Genomic DNA, 19,209 nt, shown 5'->3' on the forward strand with positions numbered 1-19,209 from the left:
ACCAGCCTCCAGTCAGCCTCCAGTCCAGACCACTGGTGGAACCATCCAGCAAGAAGGGTAAAGACCAGCAACCACTAGTGCAAAAGAAGACCAGCCAGATAGGACCAATGCTGAGCAACCAGCGGTTCATATTGATAAGGGAAAAGGACCAACACCTTCTACTCCAATTGGTAAAGGTTCCATACCTTACAGTGAATTCGCTTTGACTTTAACCAAGAAGGAAAGATTACAACATCTGCAGACTCATCCACTCAGAGGACAATTAGTCCTACATAAACCCGATTCTACCACATTACCATATACGGCTCCTGTCACAGTTTATGAGCCAGTTTCCTGTGACCCAACAATGATGAATGATTGTTGTTTAGTACTTATTCAGTCGTCCTGGAACAAAATTGTTAATGCTATAGGACAAATGTTGGATGCCTCAACACCTAATGATGAAGTGACCAAGTTAAAGGTTGAACTAAGGGATAATGAACATCAAGTTGAGAAGTTGAAGCAGGATATACGAGCACAGTCCCTGCCGCACAATATCCTTGAAAATCAATCAGCTAGGACCATTCAGACTTTGGAAAATAAGTTGTCAAAGATGGAGTCTGAGATGAGGGTGCTAAAGAAGAAAAGGTAGAGGCTGAGAGAGCTCCTGACACATTCAAGACCATGCTACGAATGAAGAGAGTTAATTTCAACTCATTGGTGACCAGCCACACTGCATTGAAAGCCATTTTAACTGAAAGATATATCTATAACAATTTGACTGATATGCTGAATCTAGAGGAAAATGTTGTTTTCAATATAGATAATTTGAGGGCGCTCATGGAAACAATGTAGAGTGATTTATAGGAAAAACTCTCTGAATACAATAGTGCTTTGGTAAATCAAGCCATCTTGGACTATATTGAAGAACAGAATAACCTCGATGAGGATGATGATAAAGCAACAGAGGAGGAAGAGAAGGAGGATGAACCAACAAAAAGGCATGATGATGACGACTCTCCTCCATCTCCGCCTTCAGGATTTGGTTATGGTGGATCAGCTACAACATGAGGCAATTACCCCAATACAGACTAACCAGACTAGTATAGGGGTGAGCAGTTGGAAGATCAGCAAGCTGGAGATCAACAACCAAGCAACACTGGAAATTCACGATACACCAGTCATAACATAGTTCGGATGTAAAGGGAAAAGGTAAAGCTATGATTGAGATTCTGAAAGGTGATGAGCAATATTCATTACAGCTCATCACACTGAATAAGATGGTAAGACATCAGCAAGCTCCTATAATTAGGATGTATCTGGAGGATGATGTTTTTCTTTCTGATCTTGAACGATTTCAATGACTATATATCGGCGCCAAAGAAATGATCCAGCATTGGAAATCAGACACTTTTCATGATCAAGAATTGTGCCAGTTACCTGAACATCGTAGAAAAGTTTAGTTGCTAGAGAGAGTACCTAAATGGGCACTAACCGTTGATGATAAACTGGTTAATCCACACTGGAAGTGGCAGTCTACTGTAGATTGTCATTCTCTAGCTATCGAATTAGAGCTCTTGCTGGGGAACATGCCAACCTATAAATGTATGAAAGAGGTCAGAAGTCAATTGAAAGAAGTCTTACTGTAAATGAAAATTTCCAGGGGAGTTCTAGATCAGAGGGTACAAGCTATTAATGAAGATCAGACTTCCACCAATAAGGGGCCTCAAACTCAAATGACAGTAGGAGAATAGGCAACTGCTCTCCGAAGACTGTTTCAGCTGGTTAGAGTTACTAGAAAGATGATGCAACAGGAAAACCAGACTATCCTCAACTTTTTGGAGTTTGTACCCGATTCCCCAGTCCTCCTGTATGCTTTACCGGCTAGAGAAACTGAGCTGTCTAGGTTTTTCCCAGCACTGTATCTCACCATCTAGAACCAGTAGATCAGCTCACATACTATAATATCACTGATGATCTTCAGGATTGGTATGAGCAATCCACCGTAGAATGGAAAACCTGGCAGAGACTGGTCAATGATGCTCTACAATTGGATGACGTATTGGAGCTGCAAGGAGAAATGCAGAGAATCAAGCTATGTATGGGCCAATGGAAGATCCAGCTTAGAAGACTCACCAAGATCACAAATCAACTGCTTCAACTTACTGTGGAGTCCTCTAAGATCCCTGAAAAGGATATTACCGTTAAACCAAGTTTAGGCCCACAGTATAGGGAAATGGCTGAGATACTCTTTGAAGCTAGGATTAAAACAAGTTAGCCTCTTGGATCCATATGGCTTTGCATTGTCATAAGTTGGACAGCTGCCGTCTGACAAAGGGAAGACGTACACTGTATGATCCCGACACAAAAATGTATAATCCTCTCACGCCTTATGAATTGGAGATGTCCATGGGAAGGTGGGATCATCTGGAGTAGGAGGCCATTTATCGACTTATCCAAAAGGATAATGCTGGCACTCGAACTTATGAAGCACCAACACAAATAAGGGCAAGCGAAAGCGGGTTCAGTGGAAGGATAATGGGTAGTTCCATCTTAGACTCAGACGGTGTATTTTTTTTATTAAGGCACTGGAATTTCTTTGGCATGACACCCTTGGAATTACAATTATAGGGATGCCAAGCACTCAACAAGCATGAAATATGGCATAAAGCTAGCAATACCAGGAGAGCTAGCGACTCCAGAGGAGTACTATCATAAGGAACATAGGATTTAGAGTTTGGACCTCAACCACAAATCCAGACGGGTTCCTCAACACTAATTTAGAATCATCTGGTGGTTTTTTTCAAAAAATTTGGAGTCATACAGAAATTCAAGAAATGAGGGAAGGATGTAGCAGGCGAAGAAAGTCTCAACATGCGGGAACTGTCTCCTGGAAGTTGAACAATGGATCAATCAATAATTACCACGACAATTACCATAGTAACTTCTAGAAGTCTATAAATAGGACCCATTACATTGTAATCGGGCTGCTTATTTCTTGCTTCTTACTTCGGAGTTCTTTTTGGCTTAATCCTTGAGCAATTTTCTAGCAGCAATCTATTCGCCTGTAATCTTGTAATCCTTACTACTGTAATCATTCGAGATTCAAACCATTCCATCTTGTACTGATTATCCTGAATATGAATCTGAAATAGCAATCACTTTTCCAATTGTTCAGTCTGTCTATCCTTTTAGTTGGCTAATTCAGTTCAAATAACCATTTCAATCTAGTTCTGGTCTCTATTCCAGTTTTACTGACTGAATTGATGACTTACCATTAGCTTTAAGTTCTAACACTGGAATTAACTAAATGAAGAGATCAGCTCCAATTCCATTTACTTTTGCTGCAATTTTTTGTTTTGACTTTATAATTTTGTTCTCTACATGTTTTTATGCATCTAGGCATGTTCAAAAATTGATTTGAAGAAAATTGGACTCAATTTGTCAGTGTTTCAAATTGAAGGACATTTCAGAGAAGAATTTACCAAATTTGCTAACTTTGACACTCTATTCACTCAACAGGATCCATGCAAGCTGCAGAGAAGGCCAAGAAGAAGCTCTCGCAAAAGGAGAAGCTGCAAGAGCTACCACCATACCAACTGGACCCCAGTTCAATCAAAACTGCCAAAGCGACCTACCTATCGAAAGAACAGCTTGAAGAGCATAGCAGAACAATGTTCATAGGTAGATTCAAGAGCGAAGGAGGACATCAGATATAACTGCAACTTTTACCAAAAGAAGTCTATGATGTCATTGCAAAGCCCAAGATAAAAGAAGCCAACATGGCCTCAGAGAGTTTTACGAACAAGAGCCATGTAGAGTGGATTTCCAAAAAGCTTATGAGATCTTGTCCACAATCAAGGAAGATGGACCTGCCCAAATCTCTGCTCAGCAAGGTAACAAAGTCAAAGTGGTGATTACAAAAGAGAGTGGCAGAAGCTCTCAAACTGCTAATAGAAGGAATGACCATGAGGGCTAGATATAGAAAGACGGCAGGAACCTTCATAAAGAAACTGCTGCTACAAAATTTGCCGATCTCATCCGAGAACAGGTGGAAGAACCTACAAGATTATACCAAAAACACTTCTACTTCCTCACCAAGAGACCGTCAAGGTACACGACACCCAATCATGCAATTGCGACCACTTTTACACAAGTTCTCAAGTCGACAACTAGGCAACCTTTAGACCACGTGCAATACATGTTGTCCACACTGAAAGGGACAAAGAAAGAGGGTAAAATAACATACCTGGGAGTACTAGAGGTTCTCATAGGAATTGCCTACCATGCTATCAGCATGGCAGACAACTTGCCACCTGCCCCAGATTAGAACACTTGGATCGTGTCTGCACAACCTTCCCCTCAAGCCATAAGATCTACCAAGAGAACATACAAGTCTGATGAAGAATCTACTGAGAGCTCACCATAATGGAATAGTAGTGAAAGCTCCGATAATGAGGAAAGAAGAGCACATGTTGAGGAAATGAAAAGAAAAGCCGGGGCAGCACATCAGGAGGAGCCACAAGAGAAGCAGGCCAGGTTTGAAAGAGAAAAGCACTCCTATGAATGCAGCCACCAAGCTCAAGGCAAGGACCCTGCAAAGTGGGTACCCATTGAACTGAAAGGACCAAGAACAAAGCACCATGCTAGGAAACATGCCGAAGACCCCACAAAGTTATTGGAAAGAATGTATGAGGAGGCAGAAGCATTGAAGCTAAAAGAAGCCCAAGAAGCAGAATGAAAAGCTAAAGAGGTGGCAAAGCAACAAAACAAGCAGAAGAAGCAACCGCACAAGGAGAAGCCCAGCATGAACAAGGTGACATGTCTCCCCGACCTTCTTTACCTGCTACAGAACAGCATGATCACCCCATGTCAAGCCCACCACCACCACCAGAAGATAAAGCCACAAAAACTAAGCCCACAAAAGAAACAAAGCGTAAACAAAATGAAAACACTACATAGGAGCAGGCTAAAGCACAAGAACTAGAGCCGGAGAACTAGAGCCGGAAAGGGTAGTGAGTCCTACACCAGAGGAGACCACAAGGTTTGAGCAAACATAGGAACAACAAATAGAGGAATCACCTTCTACCTCCACACAACACGAAACAGCCGAGGCATCCATGAAGCCTCAAGATGACAGAGTAGAAGAAGGCCAAACACCAACCTCAAGGATAAGAACAACCAGTTGCCACAACGCCGCCGAGAGAGACATAAGAGACTGTCGAGACATCTAGGCAGCTCACAAGAAATGAAGATTGGCAATCCACTGATGAGGTAATCCTGCAAGTCAACAAATATGCAGGGCAAATACAGGATATGACGGAAAGACTCCGATCAGCAGTACTTAGCCGCAACCAAAAGGCTAATGAATAGAGATGGTGATTGACGCTCTCCAAGGAGAGTTAGAAGACATATTAAATGTCATCATCGATCTACAAAAACAAGTGTAGGAGTTGAACGCTGAAGTTGAACAACATCAGCTAGCAAAGAGATGGAGGAGTTACATGAAATTATTATGAAGCTCACAGATGCTTGCAAATCCAAATATGAACAGCTGACAAAAGTTACCAACAAACTTCTAACTACAACCGTATCAGTTTAGAAGATTCAAGAAGTGCAGTTAGATGTAGTGAATGCCTCCCTGCAATATTCAAAGCAGAGAATAAATGATCATGCAACTTTTTTGCGGTACGTACGAGAAAATCCCGCAGTAGCCTCCATCAAAGGAACAGATGAAGTCTACAAAGCATTATAGAAAAAGAACAAAGACCTCGAGCTGGAGCTAAAATTGGAACAGTCTCAACATAGAGACCTGGCATTAATGTGGGTGCAATGAGAAGAAGAGCTGCTAAAAGAAATACCCGAGCTTAAAAGAGTCAACCAACTGCTAAAAGATGGACGACCAAAAACGCAAGAAGAAGCAGGAACTTCAGAACATCCTCAAATAGATATTCCCTCAGTTTCTTTCACTGAGATGGAGAGACAGCCTATAGAAGGGCTAGGTGGTGAAGAGGATTTCAGAGTACCATTAATCGAAGCAGATGAAGTGCCAATGGTCCAGCTGTCAAAAGCTACGGAAGATGCACTCAAAGAGAAGATTACCCATGAAGTGGATGAGCAGTGGAAAGCAATGATGGATTGGGAGTTGACACTCTGTCAATGTTACTTAACTCACTCCCAATCAAATCAATGCACAATGGCATCACCAATCCTTGCCATATTCTTTGATAAAGGTGTAGTTGCTCCAAGTCAAAGAGAGGCTTTACAAAGACATGCAAGTAGAAGGCGCAGATGAAGACCACCCCAAGTGGAGGCTGAGCTGGTTGAACAAGAAGTTAAGGTATTTGATTTGGTTCACAAGAGCACCTGCGACACTTCAAAAGGATCCCACTTTTTGTCCTGTACCAAGACTCAAGGGCCTGGCAAGCACATGAGGCAATAACAAAGAAGAGACCAACCTGGCTGAACTACCCAAGATTTCTAGGTCCAGAAAAGGGACTGCCTACAAAAGAATACATGGTGAAAACCCTAACGGGCACCATGTCATTCTTCAAAAGTCTACCTGATCTATCATGTGCAATGCTATATAAAATTTTCCAAATGCTACTCACCTGCCTCGAAGTATTTCATGAGCCAGAGCAAGCAGGAGCCCCATGGATGTCATTCCTTGAGGGCAATAAAGGGTTATGCTACGATCTTAGTTGTCAACCTTTCAAAGAAGTCCGCTATGGCTTCTACGCCCGATGTATGTTCTTACCTTCTCACAATATGTTGGCGTTTGAGAAAGCGTTCTACAGAGGGTTCTTCACTTGGCCAACAAATATTTTTGAGCCAATGATCAACAACCTGACTTCGAGATTTGTAGGCTACTCCGCTGTTGAGCTTAAAAATAGAGTCACTATGTAGTTTTTGCAGGTGCCAGATAAAGAGAGAAAGATCAGATATGAAAAGGCTCTAAATGCCCTTAAAGACCGCCTCACCAGCCGACAACCCGAAGACTATTTCAACCCATAAAGCTGTGTTAGGGGACGCCATAGGCAAGGAGGGGGGGAATGTTAGTAGAAAACTAACTCAGATACCATTTTTCGGAGCTCTCATTGTAAAAACACCTATTATTTTGATAAATTGGGAATATTGTAACTCTTATTTTTTGGATAAACCTTGTAACTGATGAACCAGGGATACAAGCTTCCAGATTGTATCAACCTGTCATTACCCATGTTTAGCTAGAGCTCCCAGATTGACCACCAAAAACCTTGGCTAAGGTATAAAAGCCAATTTTCGTAAGTTAATTGGAAGTTTTGGATAATGAAATACACAGTGTGAGCTAACAACGCTCACTTCTCTTCTTCTTGGGCTCCTACTCCCTCCCGAGTTGTAACAATGCAATCACGTTTGTTGCATTGCAACTGCATGTAAAAGCTCTATGCATTGATGTAAATACTTCACGATATTTTGTAGCTTTTGACGTCGCCGATCCGTGGCCTAATTTCATCATAAGTAGGAAGATACACTTCAAAAGCAAAAACTAAGCATAGGTGGGGTATTCGGGCATCAATGCTAAGCATTTAGGTGCATTCTGGGTCAAAAATGACTAGGTCAAAAATCCACTGCTGTTAATAATCGCGATTTTTGCACTTGACCTAAAGTGGGATTTTAGACCATAATCATGTGTGCTTAGGTCTTATAAACTTGTCCTAGAAGTTTTGTTATGTTTGGATGTCATTTGATGCTATAACGGATGTGATTTGTTTGCCGATGAGCGATTGGCTTTTGGTCATTTCAGTCACTTGAGTGTAGATTGAGTTAGACGCGAGTTCTTTGTTGTTTTCCAAGATATTGACAACCTCTTGTAGCCTCTATGCACTACTCAAGTCAGCTTCATCCCATGGATTGACAATTTAATCGTGGTTCTCGCTAAATCTGCAATAAGGTAGGAGTGAGGTTAGACACCCGTCCCACACTTTGTTAAACAAGGTTTCCTACCATATGGCCCACACATGTGTCCCGCAATGAGCACTTCATTGATACCAAACATGGAATTTTTCCCTGACAAAGTAAGATTCACATCCTCCAACCTAGATAGAAGTTTATCACAATCATTTATGTGATTTTCCACAAACCTCTATCACCCCTTGATATCTAAAGCGTCATCTTTCCCAACTTCTTCGCATCCTTTGATAGAAAAAACATCAATGAAAGGCATTGTGATTTGAGGAATAAAGTCACGCAAGACCTTATTCATCCAATTCATTATATGTGCAACCGAGTTGGTTGCTGCCTACGGGGCAAGGTACATATCCTTACCAAACCTAAAGGTGTCCTCATGGTTGTCAAGTCTCTGCTCTCCATTGCAAGATGAAATTGATCTTACCATGAGTAGAGGTCCCCCATTGAGTAGATTTCCCTCCTTGCAAACGCCTCTGCAAACTTATCTTTAATCGGACCTGTAACTACATTTCTAATTGTCACTTTGTTCACTCTTTGAATATCTTGGATGAAGCATAGAGTACCATTCTTCTTTAGAACTGTTAATCACATGTTTGAGTATGGAGCATAAGAAGGCTCCAAAATCCCCATTTTGATCTTTTCATTCAATAGCTCTACTACTTTGATAAATGAGCCTTTGGAATTGGAATAGGCCGCAGATGCCAAGGCACACGAGGTATTGTAAAAATTACCATAGGAACTACAATAGAAGGATCAACAATAGAAGGATCAACACATCCTATATCATGTGGCTCAAATGAAAAAACCTTCCCATGCTTTGAAATCATTTCTTTAAAGCGCTTTGTCTTCTCCTGTGTCAGAAACCCCTCATAATCAATCTGCAACTTTTGAAAAGACACCTTTGTGAAGGTGTGCCCAATCTTTTTAGGATTCTTTAAACTTGGTTGCAAAGAAGACTACTCAATTAGGCCAAAGTGTTTGCTTAAAACAATGGTTTTCTTTAACACTAGTTTGGTACCAAAAAGGACACTTTAGTGTCCTTTTTTTGCGAATTTAAATAAAATGGTACATGAAATCTAAAACAAATCTCAAGAAATGGTTTTGCAAACTTATAAAATGTTATTCAAAGTACTCATAGAAATTATAATCCCTCACTTTTGATCATAACCTCAATAGTAACTACACTCATGAAAAGAACCTACACAAAACAACATTCAATGTTTCATTAAAACTCGTACTCTAGCCTAATAAAAAAATGAGCAGGGTGCATGCAATAACCCGTGGTAACTACTTATATATATGTATGATATTTTTGTCATGTGAGAAGAAAATTCTTTGTGACTAGAATTAAATATAGAAAGTCCTGTGGGTCAAATATGCAACGTTCACAAATTCAATTAACAATCACAAAAAGCATATAGTTCATCTAAATTTACAATGTACTATGATGCATATATACTAGATCTATGACTCCATTACATTAGGTGATAGTTTTTAATGGTTATGCAAGCTACATTTGGTGATTTATGGCATATCCAAAAAATTGCGCATGTTGTAATTATGATTTGTAACTTATCAAAGATAAACCTTAAAAATAAAGTTCACTTTTAGATTTTTTCGTTCATCTCACTTATTTGTATACAAATACCTCATATGGACACAATTGGGCAATTTATATACACACTTTCATTAGATTTTCATAGCACTGTTGTTTTTGCAAGAAATTACACACTACAAATTTTTTAAAATGAGCTTAAATTATAAGATACCTATGAGTTTGAACCTTTTGAAAATGCTTAGTTGATGGATATTGAACTATAGATACATTATACACCTTAGGTTTTGTCCCATAACCTCATCATATTAATGAAAGAGGCCTTGAAAGACCAAAATTTTCCTCTTTGTCAACATTTTCAAGATTTTGGTCTTTTGATTATGACAAAAATTTAGTCCCATAACTAGGTTATGAAGCTCAATTTCTTGCTAAAATAAGTTTTTTCCTATCCATACACCTTGAAATATATGCAAAATCTTATTTTGATGAGAAGTTATATTCAATTTATGAAAATTTTGTTAAAACTGCTCTAAATGTTTATGATTTTTTCATGTTAAAACTTATCAAAATAATCTTAATTTGGTATTAATTTTGGAAAAATTAAAATTTGGCTATGTTCTTCACCTCATAGTTGACCTAAGATATGAATATTACCTATGAAAATGTTTCCTAGATTCACCAAATAATTATGACAAGTTGCTAGAAAAACAGGACACTTTAGTGTCTCAGGACATTTGAGTGTCCGATTATAGAACTAGTGTTAAAGGCTTCTATAACTTTGATACATTTCCATAGAGCATACTTCAACAACTTCATTTTCAAGATGCAAACTAGACTCCATTATAGCATCAAGCTCACCCATAGTATTTACAAAAGAAACTTGTTCACACAAACCCAAAACATTTTTAGTAGGCTCTAGCAACCCACATTCTATCATGCCTATTTGTACATTATGTACGTATTGCCTCTCACATCTCTTCAAATCTTCAAGTTTTGTAAAACATATTCATCCATTCCTTTTTAATGAGGGCCAATTTTCAAAATTTTCTCCACCTCTCTCTTGGTATGCACTTGATGCATGAAAATCACAAAAAACTCTATGTATTTATTTTGTACATATCTATGGTTTTGACACATTTGGATCTCATAAATAAAGAGAGATAGGAACAAACCCTACGATTTTTTTTCACTGAATGCCGATTCTACCTGACGATCACTACACCTAACGATCACTATAGCTGAAAAGTAAAAGTCAATAGTGAAAGGGAAGAGAATATTATGCATTATGGAGTTGGAGTCAACAAAATATTATCAAATTCAAGCCTCATTCACTTGTGGACACAAGGCTTGCACATGAAGTCAAGAGGGGACCACGTGGAAAACTTTTGGAAGGGAAAAGATGGAAACATATTTTTGTGGCATTTTTCTCTATTTTCTTCATTTCGAATTGGAAAAAGTTTTCAACAGCAAAGCTGTATGGCGTTGGATTGATATTTTGGCCCCTATTTTTTTATAATTTTTGGAGCTAAGGTTTGGGAGATATGGCTAAAATGGTGGAGCCTATCTGTTCATATGGGAAGAAGTCCTGATTATCTAACTCCACACACATAATTTCTTATAGGTTTCTCTCCATTATTGTTATATTTTCTCTTATTTTATCAAGAATCTCTCAAATACTATAAGGGAGCTCTTGGACTCAAGCTATGGAGGTGGCATGGAGACAAAGCTCCTCATGATGAAGGCGATTAGGAGGAAATTGGTCAATAAGCAAGACACACTGAACTCTCTCATTGGGGGAATGCCTCTATCTGAGTTTACTTTGTGATAACTCCTCTTGCCCATAATATCTTTCCTTATCACTCTCTTGGCCTATAAAAGGATGCTTCCTCTTTTGTAAACGGGACACACACTATACACACACATACACTACCCATATGCACACTATCCCATACCCACATACCCACACACTTACACATACACACCCTGTGCTACATGCTAGTAGCATGAACCCTAATCACATAATCACAACATCATCACCATCACCATGCACAAAATGAGCACCATATCTCCACACACTTGTAAATGAAGGATTGAAGGCACGCTTTCAAGAAGAAGAAGAATGATGGCTACACTCATGATAATTCCTTGCCATCAATTCCCATCCCTCCATTATGCATCCTACGGTCTTGTCCCCTTCTCATCTTCTTGCCCTATGCTACCTATCGTATTCATCTTTTGCAAGCAATGAACACACTCCATATTTTGTCGTAATAACTAATATCTAATTCTCCTAAATGATTTTCTCATGTTAAACTGATCATTTAATATGGGGAAGTGCCAGGAGAGAAAAAGCTAGAATATTGGCTAAACTAGCAGACCGACCACAGTAGGGAACCAAAGGAGGAAAAATAGGGATCCAAAGGGGGGGCCATCTGCAAAAGAGAAATGTGCAACAATGGGCTTTAAAGACCCTAAGGTTCAACCCATTCAGACTTCCAAAATGCTAAGGTTCCAAAATTCAAAGGTTGTGTCCAAAGGTCAAACACTAGAGAAATTGGATGCTTTGTGTGTGTGCCAAAAGTCTTCAAACTCCTACAAATTAGGGGGTGATCCTTGCAAGTAGGGGATGAGAGAGACACACACACACACACACACACACACACACACACACACACACACACACACACACACACACACACACACACACACACACTCACAAGGTTCCTTTACCCAAAGGGAATGAGGAACACATGTCAGCTCCCTAGCCCAGATGCCCAAAAGGTGCACTCAAATCCTATTGGATGGCCATGGAGGTGGACCAATGAGAATTAGGCTAGAGTAAATCTAGTTTAATTCATTTAAAAACATTTAATAAAATAATTAATAACAATTAAGCTCTCTAGAAGACTATTGGACAATCTCCCAAGGGGTCCAATGAGCATTCGCAGCCGAATGGCTTGCCTGATTCCTATTGGCAAGGAGACAAAGGGTCCAATGAGAGTTTAGTTGCATTAATTAATTACCTAAAGCTCTCACAAAAGGGGAAAGGGGGACACATGTTAGAAGGCTATTTCTTATGCTACTTAATTCTCATTGGCTAAGCTTGGAGAGGTCCAATGGGGTGTCAGCATGAGTAATTTGCATGAGGGGTCGACCAAGAGAGAGAGGGGACTGAATTTGTCAAGGCATCATTCCACACACAGTCACACTAGTTCATGTGTGAAGTCAGAAGACTCTCTCTCTCTCTCTCTCTCTCTCTCTCTCTCTCTCCTTCTCAAGCTTTAATGGAAAGCTTATCACCTACTCCAATCTTGTGAGAAGGGAGGCCTACACCAACAACTCTTGGCTTTGTGATGCAAATCCAACCAAGAGCCAAGCTTCAATGCATGCTCATATCCTCTACCATGCTAATCACTAAGCTATTCTATGCTAATATGAGTGATTATGTGAGGAGATTTACATCTTTCTTGTAAGACTAATCCTTCCTCCTCTCAATCTACTCTCATACCCCGCTAGCTCTCAGCATCTTCGAAGGTATGTGAGGTCTTGGGTCTGAGACCGTGAGGGAATTGATGTTGTGTTTTTTAAGTGTTTTGCTTAGTGCTTGAAGTTTCCGTCTTCATTGCACTAGCTAGTTATTGAAGGAACACAAAGAATTGTGTTGTAAAATGTCTCCCGTGATGGGGGAAACCTATAATTCAAAGTCTTTTGGAGGGGGGACCGGCTCCATGAAAATCCAGTCCTCAACTGTTGTCAATAGCTTGATTTCTCTCTCTTTTGAAGTATTGTTCATGCCTATCTAACTAGGTGTTATGCTTGTTGTTGGTCTCTCCACCCAAGCACTCTTGCTATGCTCATTAGGAATCTTTTCTAATGAAATGCTTACTATGTCTATGTTATTTTCCGGTACACACAAGTTTTTAGGCTATTAAATGTTGCATTGTATCAGAGCACATGGTTTTTCTTTGCTTACTGAAGAAGGGAGGTCCTCAAGCTAGCTTTAAGTGGTTGTTATTAATAATTGCAATTGAGTAAGTAGAATAAGAGCCTGCCTTCGTGCAGATACCGGGGCATCACCGTCGGGAGCTATAGTCTTAATAGTGGAGTCCTACGGGGCTTGCCTATGGCTTGCCTATGGCTTAACCACTATTGAACTATTAGAAGCTTGACAAGAGCCGGTACTATTTTGGTGTTGAACGACCCTCTCTTCTATTCCTTGAAATTAATTATATTTGAGCTTGAGTGCTTTTCTAAAGGGGTAAAGACGAGCAGAAACTAGAGCTTGAAGTGCCAAAGTACACCTAAAAATTGTTAGAATGGCTGAAAATAGTAAAGAGAGTGAAATTAATGTTGATAACTTTGATTTTGCTAATGAGCAGAGGCTACTAATGATGCACCTATGCTTGTTAACTACCTTATTTCTAGGCTTCAACAAGCCATGGGTAAGGGTGAAGTGCAACGAAAGCTTCGTGCTCATGGGATTATCCAAGCTTCCCACCAGAAGAGAGAGTACCTAGGAAGCCTCCTTGTGAGACTTCCAAAAGAGGCCTCTCTCCGATCCAGGAAGAAGAAAAGGATCCATACGAAGGGTTCAAAATTTGCTTCTTGATGACCCATCTCCTTCACAAAGGAGAACTCAAGATTCTCCACCAAAGGAACGAGAAAGAAGTAAGTCTCTTGCCACCTTGGCCGAGATGGCTCCACGAAGACGGTGGACAAAACACTCTCCATCCCCTCCTAAATAGAGAAGACCATCACCACACCATAACTCAAAGAGGAATGATAAAAAGAAAGAGAAGAAAAAGGCGAGAAAGAGGTCACCCTCTTCTCCATCTTCTTCATCCTCTTCCTCTTATGAAGAAAGTAATGGTGAAGACAAAGAAGACCAAGGCAAGAACGAGGTCACCCTCTTCTCCATCTTCCTCAAATTCTTCATCTTCTGAAGAAAGCGTTGGTGCAACTTTTGAACCATAAAAAAGAAGAGGCCGTAGGAAATCTTATGCCGCGTGGAAGAGGTCGTCCAAGCTCAAGAAGTTCAAAGAGGGAGGAAAGATCATCTCTTTCCTTACCTACGATGTCACCTTTGGTGCTACGGACAAAGTCTTGGCTTTCATTCAACAATTTGATGTGGCGTTTGGAGATGAGGGCTTCACGGAGTCCTATAAGCTAAACCATGTAGCTATGCATTTTCAAAAGTCCGCCCAGCAATGGTGGTCTAGCCTTCGAGCAAACACCGAAGCTCCACAAACATGGAAAGCTTTAAGAGCTTCCATTATGAAGCAGTTTTTGGCCACCGATGCCAAAGACAAAGTACTCACCAAATGGAAAAACTTGAAGCTCTCTCCGTACGAATCCATTCACAAATTTGTAGACAAGTTTTGGGATTTACATCTCAAAGCCAATGTCTTCAAAAAGATGGATTTTGGAGAGAAAAAACAACAATTTTGTGCGGGCTTAACTAGAGAAATGGTAGAGTATGTCAACTCCCAAAGGCCATGCACCATAACTGCATTTATACACCATACTATGGTGTCTTCTCAAATAAATTTCCAAACAGAGGGTAAGAGAGATTCTAAGCCCACGGAAAACAAGGGTTCCAATGAGCCTAAGGGAAGGAAAATGTCCAAAAGTCTCCTAAGAGCAATTCCAATAACAACAAATCTAAGGATAAGGGAGTTTACAAAGGCAACAACAAACTCTCTCCTAAAGAGCTTGAGCATTATTGCAAGGATAACCGTTGTTTTAAGTGAGGCGAGCAAGGGCATGCGTACCATGCTTGTCCCCAAAAGAACACCCGCCATGAGCCTCCTATAGCTACCTTGGTCAAAATCCATTGGTCAAAATCCAAGAAGAGGAAGATCACCACAAAGGATCTCCTCTATGATGTGCTTGGGGAAAGGTAAGAGAACATGATGCTTTTATTCTCTTGACCCTGGTTCTAGTCACAATTTCATATCCGCAGAGTTGGCCACCAAGCTAGGCATCCAAGCCTATGAGATGGGAGATTTTCTACCCGTAGATGGTGCTTTCAAGGGGCAAGAAGCTTCAATCACTCCCTTAATTGGGAAATTGAGGCTCCATGTCCAAAGCTATGTGGACAAAGAGGACTTCTTTATCTCTCCTCTCAAGCATGAGGATGTAATCCTAGGGGCACCATGGTTTTGATCGCATGGCTGCCAATGTTACATTCCTTGAAAGAAAAATCTACTTTTACACGAAAAAAGATATGTACATAGATATCAAAGAGTTGGGTAGCACCATACCCACTCTAGATACGCAAGCTTTCAATAAGTCAATAAAGAGCTCTATTTTTGTGTACATGATTTTTGTTAAAGATTCTCAAAATGAACCTAATGCTTTAGCAAAAGAAAATATAAACAATCACAAAAAAATAGAGTTATCCAATTTTCTCAAGGGGTTTCAAGATGTCTTTATTGACGACATCCCTTGTGAACTACCTCCTAAACAAGGCAATGATGACCATGCAATTGAACTTCTTCTAGGAAGTTCACCGCCTAACAAATCACCTTATAGAGTTTCTCAAGCTCAACAAGAGGAGATTATGCGACAAGTGCATGAGTTAGTTGAGAAGGGCATGGTTAGGCCTTCCTCATCTCCATTTTTCTCGCCCGTGTTACTAGTGCAAAAGAAAGACGGCACATATCGTATGTGTGTCAACTATAGAGCACTAAATAGGATCACTATCAAAAATAGGTTTCCCGTTCCACGGGTAGAAGACCTATTTGATAAGCTTCAAGGGTCCACCTACTTCAGTAGGAGTGACCTAAAAAGTGGCTACCATCAAATAAGGATAGTTGATCAAGATATTGTAAAGACCGCATTTCGCACTACATATGGTCTTTACGAATACATTGTCATGCCTTTTGTCTTGACCAGTGCACCAGCCACATTCAACCGCTTGATGGAGAAGCTGTTCAGGCCTCACCAACTGGAGTGTTCTTTGATAAAATTATCATCTACTCTAACTCACTAGATGAACACAAGAAACACCTCCAGGTAATATTCAAGTCTTAAGAGAGAATAAACTTTATGTTAATTGAAAGAAAAATGAGTTTTTTTTACAAGAGATTTAGTATTTAGGTCACATTACCTCTCAAGATGGCATCCAGATGGATCCATCTAAGCTAGAGGTAATAAAAGGATGGCCTAATCCAAGGAATCTTCATGAACTAAGAAGCTTTATAGGTATGTGTGCATACTATAGACGCTTCATTGAAAAATCTTCACTAATAGGAGGACCATCACATGACCTAACAAAGAAAAATGTTAGGTATACATGGTCTGCCAAGGAGAACAACGCTTTCAAAAATGTTAAAGAAAAGCCTATCTCTCAACCTGTGCTTACACTACCGGATCTCTCAAAGCCATTTGAGGTCCAATGTGACGCTTGTGGTGATTTCCTTGGAGCTGTTTTCCTCCAAGAAGGGCACACCATAGCCTATGAAATTCGAAGGCTTGACCGTGTTGAGCAAGCTCTACTCCTCACAATTGTACATGCCTTCGACTCATGGAAGCACTACTTATTGTGGACTCCTTTCATTCTGCAAACCGATCACCAAAGCCTTAAGTACTTCATGATGCAGACCAAGCTCTCCGACAAACAAATGAGGTGGGCAAATTTACTTTTTCAATTTCATTTTCGTATTGCTCACATTGCTAGCAAGCATAATCAAGTAGCCGATGCACTCTCAAGACGGCCAAGAGTGAACGTGGTTTCCATAGCAACTCACAATGATCTATCTTATATGATAGATGAGTATGCTATTGATCCTGATTTTAAAGATGTGATTTCAGCCCTTGCCCTAGGGAAAAAAGAGGAAATATTTACTTTACAAGATGGTTATCTTCTCTATGGCAATAGACTATGCATTACTAAGTCACTACGTGAGAAAGTAAGGTATGAATCTCATGCTCCTCGTTATGCAGGGCATAGAGGGATTCAGTCTACCCTAAAAGGGATTGAAACATATTTCTATTGGCCTACCATGAAAGCAAACATACAAGAGTATGTTTCTAAATGTGTGGTATGCCAAAAGACAAAGTTTGATAGAGGGAAGCAACTTGGATTGCTCAAACATTGCCAATCCCTAATTCACCATGGGAGAGCATATCCATGGATTTTATCTTTGGATTGCCTAAGTCTATCCATGGGAATACGGGAATATGGACGATAGTAGACAGGTTTAGTAAACATGCTCATTTTATACCTACCAAAAAGACTATTAAAAGCCCATCAAATGGAAACCCTCTTCATTTCACAAATCTTCAAGTACCATGGCTTGCCAATGTCCATAGTGTCGGATAGAGGTCCCAGAATGACCAGTAATTTCTGGAAGGGTCTCTTTGAGAATTTAGAGACAAGGCTAAACTTCTCTTCGGCCTATCACCTGCAAACCGATGGCCAAAGTGAAATAGCTAACCTAGCAACTATTGATTTACTAAAAGCCTACGTAATGGAAGTAGATCAAAGGTCCCAATGGAAGAAGTACTTGCACCTTTCTAGGTAATTGAGGGAAGAACCAAAAGTCCCTTGCTACTTAAGTTATACGAGAAGATCTTTGGTGCAGATGAGTATAGTCGCGACCTACAAGAATCTTTCCAAAAGATTAAGGATGCTATCTCTATCTCACAACAAAGGCAAAAGGCTACTGCTGATAAGCACAAAAGAGCCCAAGCCTTTAAAGAAAATGATCCCAAGGCTCGACTAAGGCACACTGCGGGCAAGAATCCTACAGGACACCAAAAGTACTATGTTAAGTTAGCAAAAAGGTACTATGGTCCCTTCCAGATTCTTTGACCAATCAATGAAATGGCGTATCAACTCAAGGGTCCCAACCATTGGCTCATACACAATGCTTTTCATGTGAGCCTACTAAAGCCTTACAAAGGAGAGCCACCTCAAGAACCAACTATTGAAGACCCACTGAAGATATAGGACCAAGAAGAGGTGATGCAGCCTGATTCCATTCTCCGACATGAAGACAAGGTATTAAGAGGCAGTATGATTATCCGAGGGTATCTTATTAAGTTTAAAAATTATCCTTTTGAAGATGCTAGATGGATGCAAGGCATACAATTAAAGGATAACCTAAACCTTGTCAATGCTTACAATGCTTCCCTAGAGTAAGCAAATGTACAAATGTTTAAAATGAACAAAGTTTTTGTCTTATAAGACTCTCGTTTTCTTTATTGTGCACAAATGTAAAGTAGAATGCATACTTAGAATCAAGTTTGCGGAGACGACGTCTCCCAAACACCAAGTAGAGATTCTCACTCTACTATGGAGGATTGATATGCTTGCGACAGCTTAATCTCTCAAGCACCAAATGGATTAGTCATCCATTCTAGAACGATGTCGTAGGGTAACATAGGGATCCTCTACCCGCTAGAAAAAGGACTAATGAATAGGCTTTATCTTCTCTACCCCATAGTCAAGGATGACTATGATTTCTAAGAGAGAGGTAATGTCATAATAACTAATATCTAATTCTCGTACATGTTTTCTCATGTTAAACTGATCATTTAATATGGGGAAGCGCCAGGGGAGAAAAAGCTAAAATATTGGCTAAGCTGGCATACTAGCCACAATAGGGATCCAAAGGAGGAAAAATAGAGATCCAAAAGGGGGGCCATCTTGAAAAAGAGAAATGTGCAACAATGGGCTTTAAAGACCCTAAGGTTCAGCCCATTAAGACTTCCAAAAT

Source organism: Adiantum capillus-veneris, chromosome 6 (genome assembly GCF_014529385.1).
Source record: "Adiantum capillus-veneris isolate H3 chromosome 6, ASM1452938v2, whole genome shotgun sequence".
Taxonomy (NCBI): Eukaryota; Viridiplantae; Streptophyta; class Polypodiopsida; order Polypodiales; family Pteridaceae; genus Adiantum; species Adiantum capillus-veneris.